General features: G+C 42.8%; 1 protein-coding gene and 1 long non-coding RNA gene across 3 annotated transcripts in view; both read left to right on the top strand.

Moving 5' to 3' along the window:
* The window catches only part of LOC133380513 (uncharacterized), a 72079-nt gene extending 64684 nt beyond the window's left edge, over positions 1–7395 (top strand). Inside the window, exons 2-3 of the long non-coding RNA XR_009761460.1 lie at positions 6850–6967; positions 7054–7395. This is a non-coding gene — a long non-coding RNA (uncharacterized LOC133380513). The remainder of the gene's footprint in view (positions 1–6849; positions 6968–7053) is intronic.
* ARL15 (ADP ribosylation factor like GTPase 15) overlaps positions 1–17362 on the top strand; it is a 266297-nt gene that overhangs the window by 69716 nt on the left and 179219 nt on the right. The window lies entirely within an intron of this gene.

Here is a 17362-nt window from a genome sequence, read left to right as displayed (position 1 = left end):
CAGGAAACAGGAGTAGACTTCTCAGTAGAAGGATGGTATGGAAGAACAAAGTAAATAGCCGTTTTAGAGAAGCTCACACACCATAGTAGATAGCTGAAAGGGCTAGTCAGAGAAGATAAGCTTTGGGGAATTTGATTTCCATTCTTCACATTATTTACAGGGGGAGGGGAAATGCCGCTAATGAGATCCTGGAGGTGCTAGGAGACTGACTTTGGACTCTCTATGATTTATAGAAAACAAATGTAACAAAGACTCAACATGTGGTGTTTCTTGGCTGTGAACTTGTTTATATTTTTAAATTTTTCAAAGAATTGTAAGGGCAGCCACCCAACTCTCTGCTTCAGTTGCCCCTCCCTGATGCTGTGAGAGGGAGAAAGGCCTGTTTTATGTGTTAATGTAACAAATATTTTTGTTGCATCCTGATGGTTCCAAGGAATGACAGCTATTTGACCACAGTTGCTTACATTACATTATATTATATTATGAGCAGATAATTTCAAGATGGCTGCACTTCATGTCAACTGAATGAATTTGCTCTTGCATTGTTGCCCACACAATTATCTTGGTCCTATATTGAGAATTGTTTTTAATGGCATTTTAAACTTCAGAGTTCATGGCCACAGTGATATAGAATGATCAGCCACCAGGCTAATTGGATGGGCTTTTAAAAAAACATCCTGGTCTCTTGGTGTGGTTCATCATAATGAGACAATAGCATTGTATCACAGCCAGCTGGGAAGACTTGGATTTCTGGAATTGTCTTTCAAGGTCAGGCCATAATCCAAAGAGTTGCACAATCAATTCTGCACATCCAGTGGGATCTTGATGTTTTCTTTTCCTTCTTACCAACTCTTCTCTCCCACATCTCAGGCTGGGTTTTTTAAACTTGGATGAGCTTCAGAAGCAGTTTACAGTGAAGTGCAAGGAAATTCCTCTTAGCAGTAGTAAGCCCCACTGGGCAATCCCAAACCTTACATCTGTCAGGAGGGTTCATTAGATTGTGGCCTGTATTTCTGTATTTCCAGAGAGAGGTCCTGGTGGTAGTACTCTGCTTATGGCACTTCATCCTCAGAGGAAATTGCCTGCTGCCTACTTTATTTGCTTCTTGGCATCTGATTTTAAAGTTTCAAGTTTTGTATTTAAACTTGTTTTAATCACTGGTTTTTAATTGCTGGTTTTTATTGTGAAAAATGGAAATGGACTAGGGTTGCCAGGTCAGAAGCATCCCAATGTCACAGGGTGGGCCCGAGTGATGTCATTAAGCATGATACATTAAACATCAACCACAGTTGCTTGGAGCATACAATTTAAAAAAACAATTTCTCTGATTAGAAATTAAGATAGAAATCTTAGCTAAAAGATGGAGCATGGGTAGGGAACATTTAATCTAGCCTACTTGCTTTCAGCAAGGAAGGTTTAAGTGCCCTCAGGCCAGGCTAGTTACCAGAAGGCCGCTGTAGGAAGAAAGGAGTCTAGTGTTGTGGAGATGTTAGATGGGAGCACTCAGGAGTAAAGATGGATGCCCCCGAAGGCTGCAATTCTAAACACACATACTAAGGGACTAAGCCCCATAGAACTCAACAGGACTTACTTCTGAGTAGATATAGTTTGGATTGTGCTGTTGGTAAAGCTTGGCTAGGGATCCTCTGCAAAGACATCCACATCTGAAGAGGGTGGTTTATAACAGATGCTATTGGAGGTCACTGATTCATAGGGTCACCGTAAGTCGAAATAAACTTGAAGGCACATAACTACAGCAATGAAATACAATGCAGGAAAAGTTTCACCTGTTGACATTCTGTCAGCCACCTTATTACTTGTGTGCAGCCCCTCCCACCTCACCAGCACAAGAGCAGGCAAATTTGCATCCTATTTTTCAAGTGAGGCAAGTGCCTGATCCACCTACAGTGTCCAGGGCCCAGAAAATCCTGCTGGCATTCCTACTGAGAAATGCCTGGCTCAGATGTTGCTAGGGTTTCAGTCAGCTCCACTACATCTCTGGATGTTAAATCTTTGAGAATCGCTATGGGTTGTAGTCAACTAAATCCTACTCAGAGCAGACCTATTGAAATTAATAAACCTAAGTTAATTGTGCCTATTAACTTCAAATGGGTGTACTGCAAGTAGGACTGCCATTGAATTGTCCTATGCTTTTGAATGAGTGCAGGGCATACTACACAGCAGCAGTCTACAAAAAGGCAGCTGGCACCACAGAGGGGATAGGGTGGCAGCAGGGATCCTCGGTAGAAAAACAAAGCTATTCCAAACCAGGCAAGGTCCCCTATTTTCAAGGGGGTGAAAAGCTGGGGGTATCTTGCCTAGACCTTCATCTGGCATTCAGCACTTCCCTGTCCCTCATGCTGCCCATCCAGCCTACTTGAGGGAAACTTCAGTCTGCATCAGCACATATCACTTGCTCCTGACCTTGCCAAGGCTGACTGACTCTCCGATATTTCTCTGTTATATAGCAACTTGTGTACAAAGAGACATCTAGCTGAGCATGGTGTGGTTCCCAAAGGTCTCTGGGTTTCCAGAAAGTCAAAGGGTGTTTTCACACTTCAGGAACAAAGAAGCTCTTGCTGTAATTGGGCTTTAATGGGATTTGCAATGTAAAAGAGACACTGGCCAGAATGCTCATTTGAGTGTTCTGTTGGGGCTGTGACGGAACATCTGCTTTGCATGCAGAAGGTCCCAGGTTCAGCCCCCAGCAGCATCTCCAGGTAGGGCTGAGAGTGTCCTTTGCCTGAAACCCTGGAAAGCAGCTGCCAGTCAGTGTAGACAATACCGAGCTAGATGGACAGTTGGACTGATTTGGTATAAGGTAGCTTCCTTTTTCCTATGCTTGAAAACTGCCTATCTTTCTGGGTCCCCCCCTTCCTTATTTATAACAGTTAGATGTTAATTCTAAATAAATGAATATGTTATTTGGTCAAAGGGGTCATTAGGAAAGGTATTAAAAATAAAAGTGCTGATATAATGCCATTATACACATCTCTGGTGCAACCGCATTTGGAATATTTGGCATATGGTTGCCTCACCTCAAAACAGATACTGTACAGCTGGAAAGGGTTCAGAAAAGGGCAACCAAAATTATGAAGGGGATGGAGCTACTCCCCTATGAGGAAAAGCTGCAGCATTTGGGGCTTTTTAGTTTAGAGAAAAGGTGAGTAAGAGGTGTCATGATAGAGGTGTACAAAATTATTCATGGCATGGAGAAAGTGGGTAGAGAAAAGTTTTTCTACTTCTCTCATCACACTAGCACTTGTGGACAGCCAATGAAGCTGAATGTTGGAAGATTCAGGACAGATGAAAGTACTTCTTCATACAGTGCATAGTTAAACTACAGAATTTACTCCCGTGAGAGGCAGTGATAGCCACCAACCTGGATGGCTTTAAAAGACGATTAGACAAATGGAAGATAAGGCTATCAATGGGCAACTAGCTATGATGGCCATGCTCTGCCTACAATCAGAGTCAGTATGCTTCTGAATAGCACTTGCTGGAAACCGCAGGAGGGGAGAGTGCTCTTGTGCTCAGCTCTTGCTTGTGGGCTTCCCACAGGTATCTGGTTGGCTTCTGTAAGAACAGGATTGTGAGCTAGGTGGGCCATTGTTATGTTAACCCTGATGGGAGGCAATTCCATTGCTAGTTTATGTTGACAGGGGAATGTACATCTGAAAAACGTTTCTCCTTTCGAAGGACCATGTCTCATCCTGGTAATGAGATCTTATTTGAAGGTTGTCAGTTGAGAAATGCCTCTGATGATCGGATGCCCTTCATCAAGCCAACAGTTATCTCAGAGTTATCTTTGTGACAAGGTTCAAGCACTTCCAAAGAACCTTGTCTCCCTCTGGTATACATGTTAGAAGCATAATGATCTCTTCAGATGAGGTAGACACTTGATAAGCAGAACATCATGCCCTCAGAGTTGATATTGGCCAGGCATCTTGGGATGATGAAACGCCTAGCTCATCTGACTCCAACTCTGTGCCGGGGTTATTTATTTATTTATTTAAGAAACATATATCCCGCTTTTTACCACGTGTCAAAACGGCTTCACAGAAGGAAAAAAATACGAAGCACAGAATTTAAAACAAAAAGATAGAATACATCAGAACAGGATTCATGGTGTGAAATAAATCATGTTTTATTTATCAATTTATTTATTATTTGATTCATATCCCGCCCTTCCTCCCAGCAGCATTTATTAAAATGATAACCTGCCTTTCCTCCCAATGGAGCCATGGGTGGCAAACGCCTGGCATCTGGAATTTGGCAGGGATGGCTCTTGCCTGATTTCTAATGGGAGGGAGCAGGGATGGGAAGATCTGTCAGTTTCATTTCTCTCCATTACTCATTTTTCCACTCTTAAATTCAGTTCCGCAGCTAATATTATTAATTTTTAAATCCTCATGAAAATTCTTCAGCATTTGAGAGGAAGAAATTCTACATGTTTGTCCTGAGTTTTGACTAATGTAGTTTTTCAAGCAACTTCTGCTAATAGAGTATATTGTGTATCTTATTTTCACAAATATATTCATTTTTATACACATTTTCCTCTAATATGTGGAGATTTGTAGACATTGGGTGGAGAACGGCATCACAAAATTTGGACAAGTGCGCATTTTGAAGGATAGCTGTGTGTTCTGTATTCATATTATTTTGGAAAGTGCAAATTGGATAGAATAGTCTTTAAAGGTGAACTGAACCACTTTTCTCCCCCATCTCTAGCTAAGGGAGATTCAAACACCAGCTAGGCCTTGGCACTAGAATTCCATTAGAGATGGGGCCAGGCAGATGTCCCAGGGCAGAGAATTCCACTGTGGTTTCTCCTAGATTCTTTTTATATAGTATTAACTGGGTGTGTGTTCCATAAATATAATTTCTAAAACATCTTATTGGTCTGAAGCCTTTCACTTTCTGTCTCCAACATAACATCTTTCTTTCTAACCGATTCATGCTTAGCTGGGAGTAAACCTCATTGAAAACAGTGGCAATTATTTGTGAATATGCGGGACAGGGCTGCTGACTTTGTGCTCATGTACTGCTTGACGGCTTTCCGTATTTATTGGTTCACTGCTGTGAGGACGAGGGATGGAAGGATGTGTCAAGGTTTGGTTCTCTCAGTTTCTCATTTTTCCAATCTTGCACACGGTTCTCCATATTTCTGCAGCAATTTGTGATTTTTTTTAAATCCTCATGAAGATTCTTCAACATTTTAGTGTGAATTTTTCCTAACAAATATTTTTGTCTGCAGTTTTTAATGTACAGTTTTTCAAGCAATTTCTCCTAATACAGTGCATTTTTGTATCTTATTGTCACTAATATATGCATTTTTATACACATTTTCCTCTAACAGACATTGTTTGGAGGACAGCATTGCAAAATTTGGATAAAGTGTGTATTTTGAAGGCTGGCTTTGTTTCAGAAAGTGTGAGTTTGATAGACTTGATAGATGCAGCTATAAATGTGAATGGAATCAAGTTTCCCCCCCATCCCTAGAATAGTAGACCAGGCAGGTCTTTGGCCTCTTCCAGTAGGGCTCCTCTTATGTTTTCCCTGCTCCTCTTGATCCTGGTCCTGGTTTTCCATCTCTTATTATTCTAACCACAGAAAGGCTTCTGTCCTGCATATCCAGATACTTACCACAGCACCTTGCAGATCTACTTCTTCTACCATAATTTAATTCTGCAAACAAGCTCACCCACATTCCTATGTACCCACAATTTGTCTTTTCTACCCATTTGACATAGGTGTGGTCCTACGTAAGCTGCCTCGGGAAATCAGCAGGGATTGCTGATTTCAAGCACACATGCATGCATGCCACAAGTCTTTGTGTCTCCTTACTCTTCCCAAGCGGGTTTCCCCTCTATCTCTCCTTTTTCAAAACCAAATATGGTCACAAAAAAGTTTCAGTCTTGCATATCCAGATAGTTCCCAGGGGGTCTTGTAGCCCCCTTCTTCCAACATAATGAAAATAAGCATGACCTCATATACCTCCCCATCATCATAATGGTACATGTCCTCTCGGGTCTCAATGCAACTGCTTATAAAAAGGCAGACAGTTTCTCAACCCTGTTGGGTTTTCTGTGGGCACTCCGAGAATAATCACTTTATCTGGGAGCAAACTCCCACCCCCCTGGGCTGCAGGGCCTGCTCCAGATATGACAGGGCCCTTCGGAACCAATGTGCCCTGGGCCCCTCCGCTCCCCTTCTGCAATCCGCAGAAACAGCCACGGGACAGATCACAGGACAGGAGCTTTTTAGCTGCCCACCGTCCCATCCCCCCTGCTTCACCTACCTTTCCAGGGTTTTTGTGGCTGCGCACACTTTGCACACAGGTTTGTCATCAATCAAGATGGGTTAGGGTTGGGGCTGGGGCTGGGGTTAAGGCTGAGGTTAGGGTTAGTGCTACACGCACTCATTGCTGCCATCAACCTTAGGGAAACCTCGGCAGCCATCTTGATTGATGGCAAACCAGCCGCAAAAGGTAAGTGAAGCGGGGGGGGGATTGAACGGGACGGCAGGCGACTCAGAAGCTCCTGTCCTGCGATCCCTTCCGCCACTGTTTTGCGGGTCACGGAAAGGGAGTGGAGGGACCCAGGGCACATTGGTGCCCAAGGGCCCCGTCATGCTTGGAGCCGCCCCTGGGCCAGGGCACATTGGTGCCCAAGGGCCCCGTCATGCCTGGAGCCAGCCCTGACTCCCAGATAAGTATCTCTTGGATGCTTTCATTCTGAGGACTGCTGCCACAGAAGACAAGAAGCCACTTGGTGAGTAGCACTTGATTAGTGTTTTATTCCCATAGTTCCTTTCGGCTACCCATCTGAAGATCCCTGTTCTTTTCAGGCCCATGATGTGTAGAAGAGAACACATGGATGCGAGGAAGAGGAAGGTTATATGTGATAAATGGTTTGAATATATGTAACAAGATGCAGCCAAGAATAAGAAAGGACTAAGTGACAAGGTAAGCTATTGTGTCATAGTTAGCTGAGATCAAGTATCCATCTCTCCTGTTTACTCATTCAATATAATGGATCTCTCTCTCTTTAGGTCTGTGTGCTAGAAAATGGCATGGCAAAGGATAGAATGGAGACGAAGGACCGCAACAATGGACATTCATCAGCACTCTACCTCCCTTTCATTGCTGTCATCCTCTGTTGTCACAAGCACTGGGATGCGACAATAGGCCCATTGATGTGAAGTATTTAGCTTGGCCGTGCGGGCGTTGCTGGTTGCCTGAATTGGAGCCGAGAAGGAATTTTTCCCTGTTGAACCCGAACAGGTTTTTTGCCTTCTGTGTACTGCCTTCCTCCTCAGCTATTGTAGCTCAGGAGGAGTTAAAGAGTGGGAGCCATACACAGTACACTTCAGAACAGCCCCAAACAATAAAGTTATTCAGTCATATTGGTTGTCTTGTCTTTCTTGGTTGTCTTGTCTTGTCTTACTTCCTGGGCAAGTCTATTTGGTCTCTGTGCATAGGATTCTAGACTTAATCCAAATCAAAGCCCATTGAAATGTATGGAACAGCTGCAGAATAAATTATAGGTCATATAACGGAATTATGTCTCACTTGAACAGAGTGTTAGAAAGAATCTTTACACAATGGGATGTGTCCAATGTTGGTTCTACTCAGAGTACAATTGAAATGATTGGACATGACTGATTTAGGTTAATTTCAATAGGTCTCCCCTTAGAGGGATGGGGAGAAATTTGATTATGCTTGCATTTGAATGAGAAACTACCTATTTCGCAGTGCTTGAACTAATATGTGAACTGAAACACAGCTAGCCTTCAAAATGTGCACTTCTCTGAACTTTGTGATGCAGTTCCCCAACCCAAAAATATGTAAAGAAATGCATTATATTATGGGGAAGTGTGCATAAAGATGCCTATATTAGTGATTATAATTGCTTGCAACAAAGTTATGGGAGGAAGGGTGGGATAGACATTTAATAAAACAAAAATGTGTTTATTAGGAGAAATTCACACTAAAATGCTGACAAATTTTCATGAGGCTTTCTTTTATAAAAATGCAAATTAATGTGGAAACTGAGCAAAAAATGAGAAATTTGGGAAAGGGCCATAGCTCAGCAGCAGAGCCTTTGCTTGGCATGCAAAAAGTCCGAGGTTGAGTCCCTGGCATCCCAGGTAGGTCTGTGAGAGACTCCTGCCTAAAATCTTAGAAAGTCACTGCCTGTCAGCTTGGACAATACTGAGCTAGGTGAACCAACAGTCTGATTCGGTATAAGACAGCTTCCGATATGCCTAACCGAAATGGACAGATTTGTAAATGGGGCACAACCCTATGTTCACAAATAAAACTGAGTTGCTTTCAGTGGATAACTGTGAAGTAATGAGCAAGAAAGTACTTTTAACATTTGATTTATAAGGATAGATAAGGCTCAGCTTCAAGACAATAATGGGGACATGGTACAAGAGGTCACAATGGCAGTGACAACCATCGTGACTCAACAATAGTCTCACTGATGAGCAGTACTCAGTTCTGAGCACTGCTTTCAGGTTGTAACACTTGCCAAATTTACTACTATACAGTTAATGAGACAGTATTTTAATGTTTCCTTTATCATGTTTAATTAAACAATATTTAGACTAATGATTGAATGCGACAATAATCTGCTTAATTATAGAACACAATTCCTTGTTTAGTTATACATTTTAATTATATATTTTGATTTTTAAAAACTTTTATGCCACATTATTTTCAAAGAAATCTCATAGCGGCTGACAGATTAAATAGTACAAACTAAAACAAATAACATGCCAAATTAAATCCAATACAATAAAATGAAAAAATCATAACAGATTTTCATTCTGGTTTCCCTGTTATCCATTTCAGATGAATTAGATATGGTAAACAAAAATTGTAATAGAATGTGTGCACGCGGAAGGATTTCTTTTATTTTTGCATTCAGTAGCAAAAAGATGAGCCTTTTATGAATCAGTTGTTATTGGATTATTAATAATCCAATAACATTTATCTGGATTATAACTGAACCTAATTCTTGATCATAAAAAGAAAAAGGCCTCATCAATTTTTAAGTGGGAACTGGAAACAGTAAGCATTTTTTGTTTGCTCCCTTCTTAATGGGTTTTCATTCTCCTGTGTTTGCTGAAAGTTTAAAGTGTGCTTATGTTTTATCTTCTGTTATTTTTGTTTTATTTCCTATCTGTTTATTTTGAAGTATTTTCACTCTGCTTTTCAGCCAAAAATGGTTCCCAAAGCAGATCTCAATTAATTATCCAGAATAAGACAGGCTCTGCCCTCAGGCTTGTGGTTTAAAACAGTGTTTCCCAACCTTTATGAGTACAGGACCCCCTTTGTAAGCTCAAAACCTTTTGTGACACCCCCCTCCACTAATTGTAATTTTAACCTATGTTAAGTGACAAAATGGTGCATGACAAAAATCATATCTCCAAATATCACTTTCCATAAAAAGCTCCCTGCAGACAGGCAGGTGTTGCTTTCTTTTCTAAATGCAAAGGTCCAATCAAATTGGGATCCCACTCCACCCCTGACTGACGATGTACAGTCCTCCGGGAGTGAGTCTCCTCCTCCATCAGCAAAGAGGGAAGTCTGCAGTACCCTACAGCCCTTGAGGCGCTCTCAGGAACCAAATGATTACACTAGAGAGAGAGAGAGATCAGCGTGGGAAGCCTCAGGCCCAAGGGCAAAATCAGAGCTTGGAAAAGTTACTTTTTTGAACTACAACTCCCATCAGCCCAATCCAGTGGCCAAGCTGGCTGGGGCTGATGGGAGTTGTAGTTCAAAAAAGTAGCTTTTCAAAGCAATGCCCCTCACTCACCCTATCTCATCCCCTGCTTGAGTGGTTTTGCCTGGTTGGGATATGCCCTTGAACTCTGATAGTGCCTCTTGCTTGCCTGGATAAAGGATGGAGAAGGTGTGTGAGCCTACGTCTAGAAACTCACCTAGCATACAAAGTCCACGTTGACATCCATTGCTTCATCTGCTCTTGCCTCAGCCTTACCTGCCACTGGCATGTGGCCCTCGGAAGGTTGCCCCGGAAGGGAATGCGGCCCTTGAGCTGAAAAAGGTTTCCTACCCCTGATACAGATTTTATTATATATGACAGGCTCAGGTTTTTGAACTTCTCAGTTGCACATGCTGGGCACATAGCCAAAGAGAGACGGGCACCCATTAGTAGCTATTTGACTTCTGTCACATATGTGAAAGTCATATGCAAATAGCACATAAAGTGCATGCAGTTATAATCCTCACCGTCGCTGCGCCTTCGCTTCCAATGCACACTATGTTTTCGGGGTGGAGGGACTCTTTGGCACTGGATGAGCAGCCAACCCTTGGATTAAAAGTTGTAGCCAATTTCTAAGGGTAAATCTCAGGGAGCCATGGACAGTGCAGTATATATATTGCAGTACAGGCTTTTTCTGGATATTGCTCACCTTAACGACTGGGTTTCTCTCTCCCCCTTTGTTTGATGATCACATCTTAGTGATTATGAAATGCAAATTGCCTTCATGCCTGCAGCCTCCCCAAACTATATCAGCACTGAAAAATATGATGCTGGTTGGCCTTGATGCTTGCATCTGTCTTAGGGTTGCCAGGTCAGAACCATCCAAAAACCTGAGAAAATGGGGGAGGGCCCTAGTGATGTGATGGGCCCTGGTGATGTCATGGGACAGGTCCTAATGATGTCACAGGGTGGGCCCTACTGATGTCACGGGGTGGGCCCTAGTGATGTCATTAAGCATGATACATTAAGTATCAACCACAGTTGCATGGAGCATACCATTCAAAAAAAAATTCTCTGATTGGAAATTAAAATAGAAATCTTACATAAAAGAGGGTGTTCCCAGGTCCAGCTGAAGTGACAAGGTCATTCCTTCTCACAAGCTTAGGGAGCATGGATGCAAAATGGCAATGGACTGCCTTTGTCGATCCCGAATAAGGTTTTCATGGTAAGCAGTATTCAGAGGTGGTTTACTATTGCCTTCCTCTGAGGCTGAGAGGCAGTGACTGGTCCAAGGTTACCCAGTGAGCTTCATGGCTGTGTGAGGATTCGAACCCTGGTCTGCCAGGTCATAGTTCAACACCTTTAGGGAACATTTAATCTAGCTTACTTGCTTCTGGCAAGAAAGGTTTACGTGCCCTCAGGCCAGGCCATTATAGGAGGAAAGGAGCTTAGTGTTGCAGAGATGTTAGATGGGAGCACAGATGGATGCTGTAGTTTGTCATGTGTGGTGGGAACTCTAACTGCGAGGGGAAAACTACACTTCCAAGGATTCTTTGGGGGAAGTCATGAACTTTAAATGTGAGTTGGATGTGCATTAATTCTTGCTGTGAGCTGCCTTAGTTTCCTCTGGAAGCTAACAAGTAGGGCCCCAGTACCAAAACAAAAAAATAAAAATTAACACATGGAAGGAATACACCAGGCATAGGGAACCATAGGACTTCCAGTTATGCTTCTGGTCCTGGGGAGTTGCAATTCAGAACCATCCAGAAGGCCTAAAAAAAAAAAGCAAAGCCCCCCCTTTTTTAAAAAAAAATTGAAATAAAAGAACATAAGGTTGCCGGTGGTAAACTTACCAGAGCCAAAACCACAAAATTTTAAAGGAATTTATACACCTACACACCTGATCATGCGTAAACAATTAAATAGCTGAAGTTAGTTCAAAGCTTGTAACTAAGCTACAATCCAATGGGAGTAAGTCCCATTGAACCCAATGGAGCTTACTTCTGAGTAGACATGTATTGGTTTGTAGCAAGAAGTGGGGGATGATTATATTGGATGGCAGCGGTGAAAACAACCCTTAATCCTCTGCTGAAGCTTTCCTCTGAGTAGCTGCTTTTTGTGTTTATTTATTTAAGGCATTTATACCCCACCCTTTAGCCAAAAGGGCTGGGAGACTGTTACTTGCGTCTGCTGTATAATGGCCAAGGGTGTTGCTAGCAGTAATGCAGTGGCAAATTCAGGAGTGCAGGGTCCCTTCATGGTATTCACAGCCACACCCCTCCCACATTTCCCCCTTCTGCTGCTGGGTTGAGAATGATATCCTTGTTAATGCATTCTTCCACAACAGAGGTCCCTAGGAACCTATAGGCATGGAAGGGGAGTGTATTAGCTACTGAGAAGAGTCTGCTCAGTACCTTACCTCCTTTTACTTTGCTTGGTTCCAATCAGCAGGAAAGGACAGGGACGCATGTTAGAAGACTCTTCTAAGTGGCTAACACACTCCCCTGTCATGTTGATTGGCTCATAGAATGCTGGAAACACAGAGATTCTGCTGAGACCCTGCTCCCAAAAAAGTAAGGCATCTAAGACTCCCCGAGACCCTGGACGACTACATCCCTGGTTGCTAGATTCTTGAAAGACTCTGGGCAAAAATCTGCATAAATGTATACAGTGCTTCTGGGCAAATTAAAATAGTGTGTGTATACACAGTATATTTAAAGCATGTTTCTCCTTCCCCAAAGAATCCTGGTAACTGTTGTTTGTTAAGGGTGCTTGAAATTTTAGCTGTGTGAGGGGTAAACTACATTTCCCACAATTCTTTGTGGGAAGCCTCACACTTTAAATGTACGGTGTGTATGTAGCCTGGGATCTCACTGGCACTGCAGTTTGCTGCCCTATGAGCATAATAAAAATAAACGTGTTTTTAAAAAGTGGGGAGCAGCAGATCTGGTCTAGCAGAAAAGACCCAGGGCTCAACCTCCCCTGATAATGCCCCTAGCAATTGCAGATTATTATAAATAATAATTAATGCAGTGTATGGCAAGCAAAAAAGATTGGTTTCTGCCCTGAGATGTTTAGAACAGAAAAATAAGATGAAGTCTTTTTCTGGTTGACCCAATACATTTTAGAGAAAAAGACTCTAAAGCCCAATCCCAAGCCTAGTTACTCCAAAGCAATCCTCACAAAATTCAGTGTGCTTTCTCCTACCCAAGTGTGTTTAGGATTGCAGTCTTCATTCTGGAGGAAGAACATACTTTCTTGGAAGTAACTATCATGGGAGGGTTCCCAAAGGGGGCACAAGGCTGCAGCAGGTTTTTCTGAGTAAATGAACACTTACAGAGAGCGAGTCTGCTTCAGCTGGTGCTTGGGAGAAAAAGGCTCCCAAGCACACAAGAGAAGAGGTGAGGGAGCCCTGGGATCGGTGAGGGAAAGAAGCGGGAGGGAGAGAGAAATACTAATGTCTCTCATGCAAAAAAAAAAAATAGACAAAGAAATCAAAGGGGGAGGGGAGAAAAGGGAGGAGACAGGGAGAGAGGATGCCTCTAAATGGGGGGGGGAAGATGGGACACTATCCTGGGTGAGCTGGAGTCGGAAGCTCTAGAGTGGCTAGAGCTCCCTGGCTACTATATGTAAAACCCACAAAGCCAGGGCGTTTCCCAACGTGCCAGCCAGCCAACTTACCCCCTACTTGTTCCAGTTTTCTCCCTCACTGTGCTCTAGAAGCCACGGAGGAAGCCTGGGCTCCGCTCTCATTGGGCCTCAGGGGCAGCCAATGAGAATGCGAGGTATGGTTTGGGAAGGCGAATGGAGTCCTTCCCCTGCGTGCATGCCTGCATGCAAAGGAGAGAGGGGGGGAGGGGCAAAGGAAGGAGGCGTGTCTTGGAGTCCACAAAAGCTGGAGATTAAACTACATGGGGGTGAGTCTGACTGGAGGTCAAAACAGCAAGGGTGAGGCCAGAATCTACGGTGATTTGCCGGAGATCTGGTAATGCTAAAATAGACTGCCTTCAAGTTGATTCCGACTTATGGTTGTGATCATGTTTTATTCTACTGATCTTATTGTGTTTGTATTTATATTTAGTGTTTTATGGCCCTGGAAACCATTTCTGCTGAAGTTGAAATGTCCCAAATAACTGTGTTGTGTTCCCTACTCCTACCAGTCTGGCTGCTTCTTGCAAAAATAGAAGTTTGCAATACCTTTCTGTAATTTTCATTCACAATCTAGTGTTTGGTGTGTCTTGCTCTGCCAATCCTGTTTGTGTAGTATTATTTATTTATTTATTTGTTGTACTCAGCGGTTTACAGTAACTAAAAACATTAAAATAAATATACAAATTTAAAAACACATCTTTTAAAAACAATTTAAAACACAATTAAAAAATTTAAAACAATTTTAAAAACATACTAACATACCTGGGAGAAAAAGAAAGTCTTGACCTGGCGCCGAAAAGATAACAGTGTGGGCGCCAGGCACACCTTGTCTGAAAGATTATTCCATAATTTGGAGGCCACCACTGAGAAGGCCCTCTCCCTTGTTGCCATCCTCCGAGCTTCCCTCAAAGTAGGCACCCGGAGGAGGGCCTTTGATCTTGAACATTGTGTACGGGTGGGTTTGTATCGGGAGAGGCATTCCATCAGGTATTGTGGTCCCAAGCTGTGTAAGGTTTTATAGGTCAAAACCAGCACCTTGAATCAAGGTCGGAAACATACAGGCAGCCAATGCAAGCAAGGCAGAATCAGTTTTATATGTTTGGACCGTCCGGTCCCTGTTACCAATCTGGCTGCTGCATTTTGCACAAGCTACAGTTTCCGAACTGTCTTCAAAGGCAGCCCCATATATATCTAGTTGGCTTGCTAATAATTCCGTCAGGAGGCAAACATTCGTCTTAGATTGAACCCTTGGCCCTTCTTCAGTTCTGTGGGTTGTGGAAATAAAGAAGAGCATACAAGTTATAGTCTCTGGATATTAAGCAAGGCTCATTTGTCTGCTTGATCTTTTTGTCTCTCATATGGTTGATAACACTGATAAGTAGTATAGGAAGCTGCTCTGGCAGTGTAATCAGAGAATATTCGGTTGTGATCAACCTATGCTTGGAAGCAACTGGACCAAAGAAGATGGACACATAGGCCAAATCTTCAGGGTGACAGCTCTGTGTGTGCGTGTGTGCATGTGCGCGCACACACACGTGTGTGTGCGTGTGTGTGTGTGCACGGAGAGAAAAGTGATCCAGGGCACAAGATTTTAAGGTAGAATGTCCATCCCCATCTTTTTTAACATCTTCACCTTGGAAGAATTGGTTAACATGTGCCTCTGAGCATATGGTGAGTGATGGAAACCAGGGCTGTGGAGTCGGTATGTCAAACCTTCGACTCCGACTCCTCTATTTTTCTACTGTCCAACTCCGACTCCTCTATTTTTCTACTGTCCAACTCCGACTCCTTCATAAATGGCAAATGTATATTAATTTTTCTACTGTCTGACTCTGACTCCTTCATAAATGGCAAATTTATATTAAAGTATTAATATTAATAAATTAATATTAATATTAAAAATATTATTTTTATTTTGAAGTCAGAGTCAGTACAGTTCTACTGACTCCGACTCCACCCAAAATTGCTTCTGACTCCACAGCCCTGGTGACAACACCTGCCATCTCCAAAGATGAATTACATTTTTGTAAGTTTGTTGGTGTTCTTCTTACTTTGCTTCTTTTCTGCCTTTCTACTGTTTCTGCAGAGACTCTAACCTAGAAAATTATTTTTCTCTCATTATTCAACGTAGAAATCTGTGTCAAATTTATTTTTATTAATTTCAAAGTCTTTATTGGTCAATGTCATATGATGGTGAAGATTGCCTTTTTTGTTTCAAACAGGAGGTTATGCTCTACTTCTATTTTGGGTGCATTAACAATTGAATCTGAAACTGCAGTTTGATGTAAAATCAGACAGATTACAATATGTTGCTACTTAAGCAATGACTCTAGCTGTTGGAAAAAACAAACTTGGCCTGCCCAAGATGCATGTTTTCAGCTTGCTATGCTTAAACTACTCCACTTAAGGGAAGGTGGGTATGGTCAATTAAAAATGTAAAGCACACCTAGAATTTTGCTAGAATATATTTCACCTCCCACCGTTTGATCTTGTACAAACTGAGACACTCCTCATGTCCACTGGAAACTATTCTGCAGAACAGTCAGTGCCATTTTTCCACAGTTGTTTTTGGAGCTTTTTTTTTTAGTGTTGCAAAGTGTTGCTGTAGTTCACATATTCACAGAAACAGAAGTCAAAGAGAATGATTTACTACAGGAAACTTCACTAAAATTGCAAAGTAAATCAAACATATTTAAAGTGACCATCTGAACGATATCAAGTGTTTTAATATTGTTGCTTCCTCCCTGCTAAAACAAAATCAGCACAGCACATGTCTTGTTTCTGTTATTTGGGCTGACTGCAGGTGTTGCCACCACTCACCATATGCTCAGAGGCACATGTTACCAAATTCTTCCAAGCTACACAGCAAGTGGATTGGACTGTGAAAGTCCAACCCAAATTGTCTTTGCATTTTGACAAATTTGTAGAGCAGTACAATATCTCAGAGAGGAGATCCTGCTCCCCTGGTGCATTCACTATACTGCCGAATTTCCCTGCTTCTTAAAGTTTGGTAGAAATATCTGTTGGCTATAGGTACATTCTTAAACTGCAAGGTTTTTTCCCAATAAGCGAACTTGCTTGCTTTTTAGTCTGGGAGGTAAGAAATGGGTTCCTGTGCAAGTTTGCTGAGAATGGATTGATCATTTGCATGCTTATTGAGTTCAGTGGGATTTACTCCCCTGCAATCATGGCTAGGATAAGTGAAACTGACCATGGGGGAGGAGGTGGGGAAGGGGAGAGTAGAGGGAAGGAAGAAGGGGGAGAAGGAAGGGGAGGGGGAAGGAGAGGATGGGAAGGGGAGGGGGAAGGGGTGAAGGAAGGGGGAGGGAAGGGGCAAAATGGAGGTGATGGGAGGAAAGAGGAGGGGAGAGCAGGTTTGATCATGGGTTTACTCCCATGCAATCATGCTTGAAAATGAAATGGACTGCCTTCACGTCGATTCCAACATACGACTTACCCTATGTATAGGGTTTTCATGGTAAGCGGTATTCAGAGGTGGTTTACCATTGCTTTTCTCTGAGGCTGAGAGGCAGTGACTGGCCCAAGGTCTCCCAGTGAGCTTCGTGGCTGTGTGGGGATTTGAACACTGGTCTCCCAGGTTGTAGTCCTAGGATAGGTAAAACTGACCATGGAGGAGGAGGAGGCGAAGGAGATGGGGAGGGGAAGTGAGGGGTGAAGGCAGAGGGAAGGGGCAAGAGGGAGGGGATAGGAGGGAGGAGGAGGGGAGGACAGATTTGATCATTTGCATGTTTTTTTTTAGTTCAGTGGGATTTACTCCTGTGCAACCATGCTTAGGATAGGTGAAACTGACCTGGGGGAGGGCTGGGAGGAGATTGCGTGGGTGGGCACTGGGGAGAGGGGAAGCCCCTTTCCTTTCCAAAAGGAAAACATTGTGAACAGTATCATTGCTTTTCAGGGTTTCCCCCACCTTTTTATTGTACAGCAGGCACATGTAACCTCCCACCCAAATTTAAACC

Source organism: Rhineura floridana, chromosome 1 (assembly GCF_030035675.1).
Source record: "Rhineura floridana isolate rRhiFlo1 chromosome 1, rRhiFlo1.hap2, whole genome shotgun sequence".
NCBI lineage: Eukaryota > Metazoa > Chordata > Lepidosauria > Squamata > Rhineuridae > Rhineura > Rhineura floridana.
This window is presented reverse-complemented; position numbering and strand designations above follow the sequence as displayed.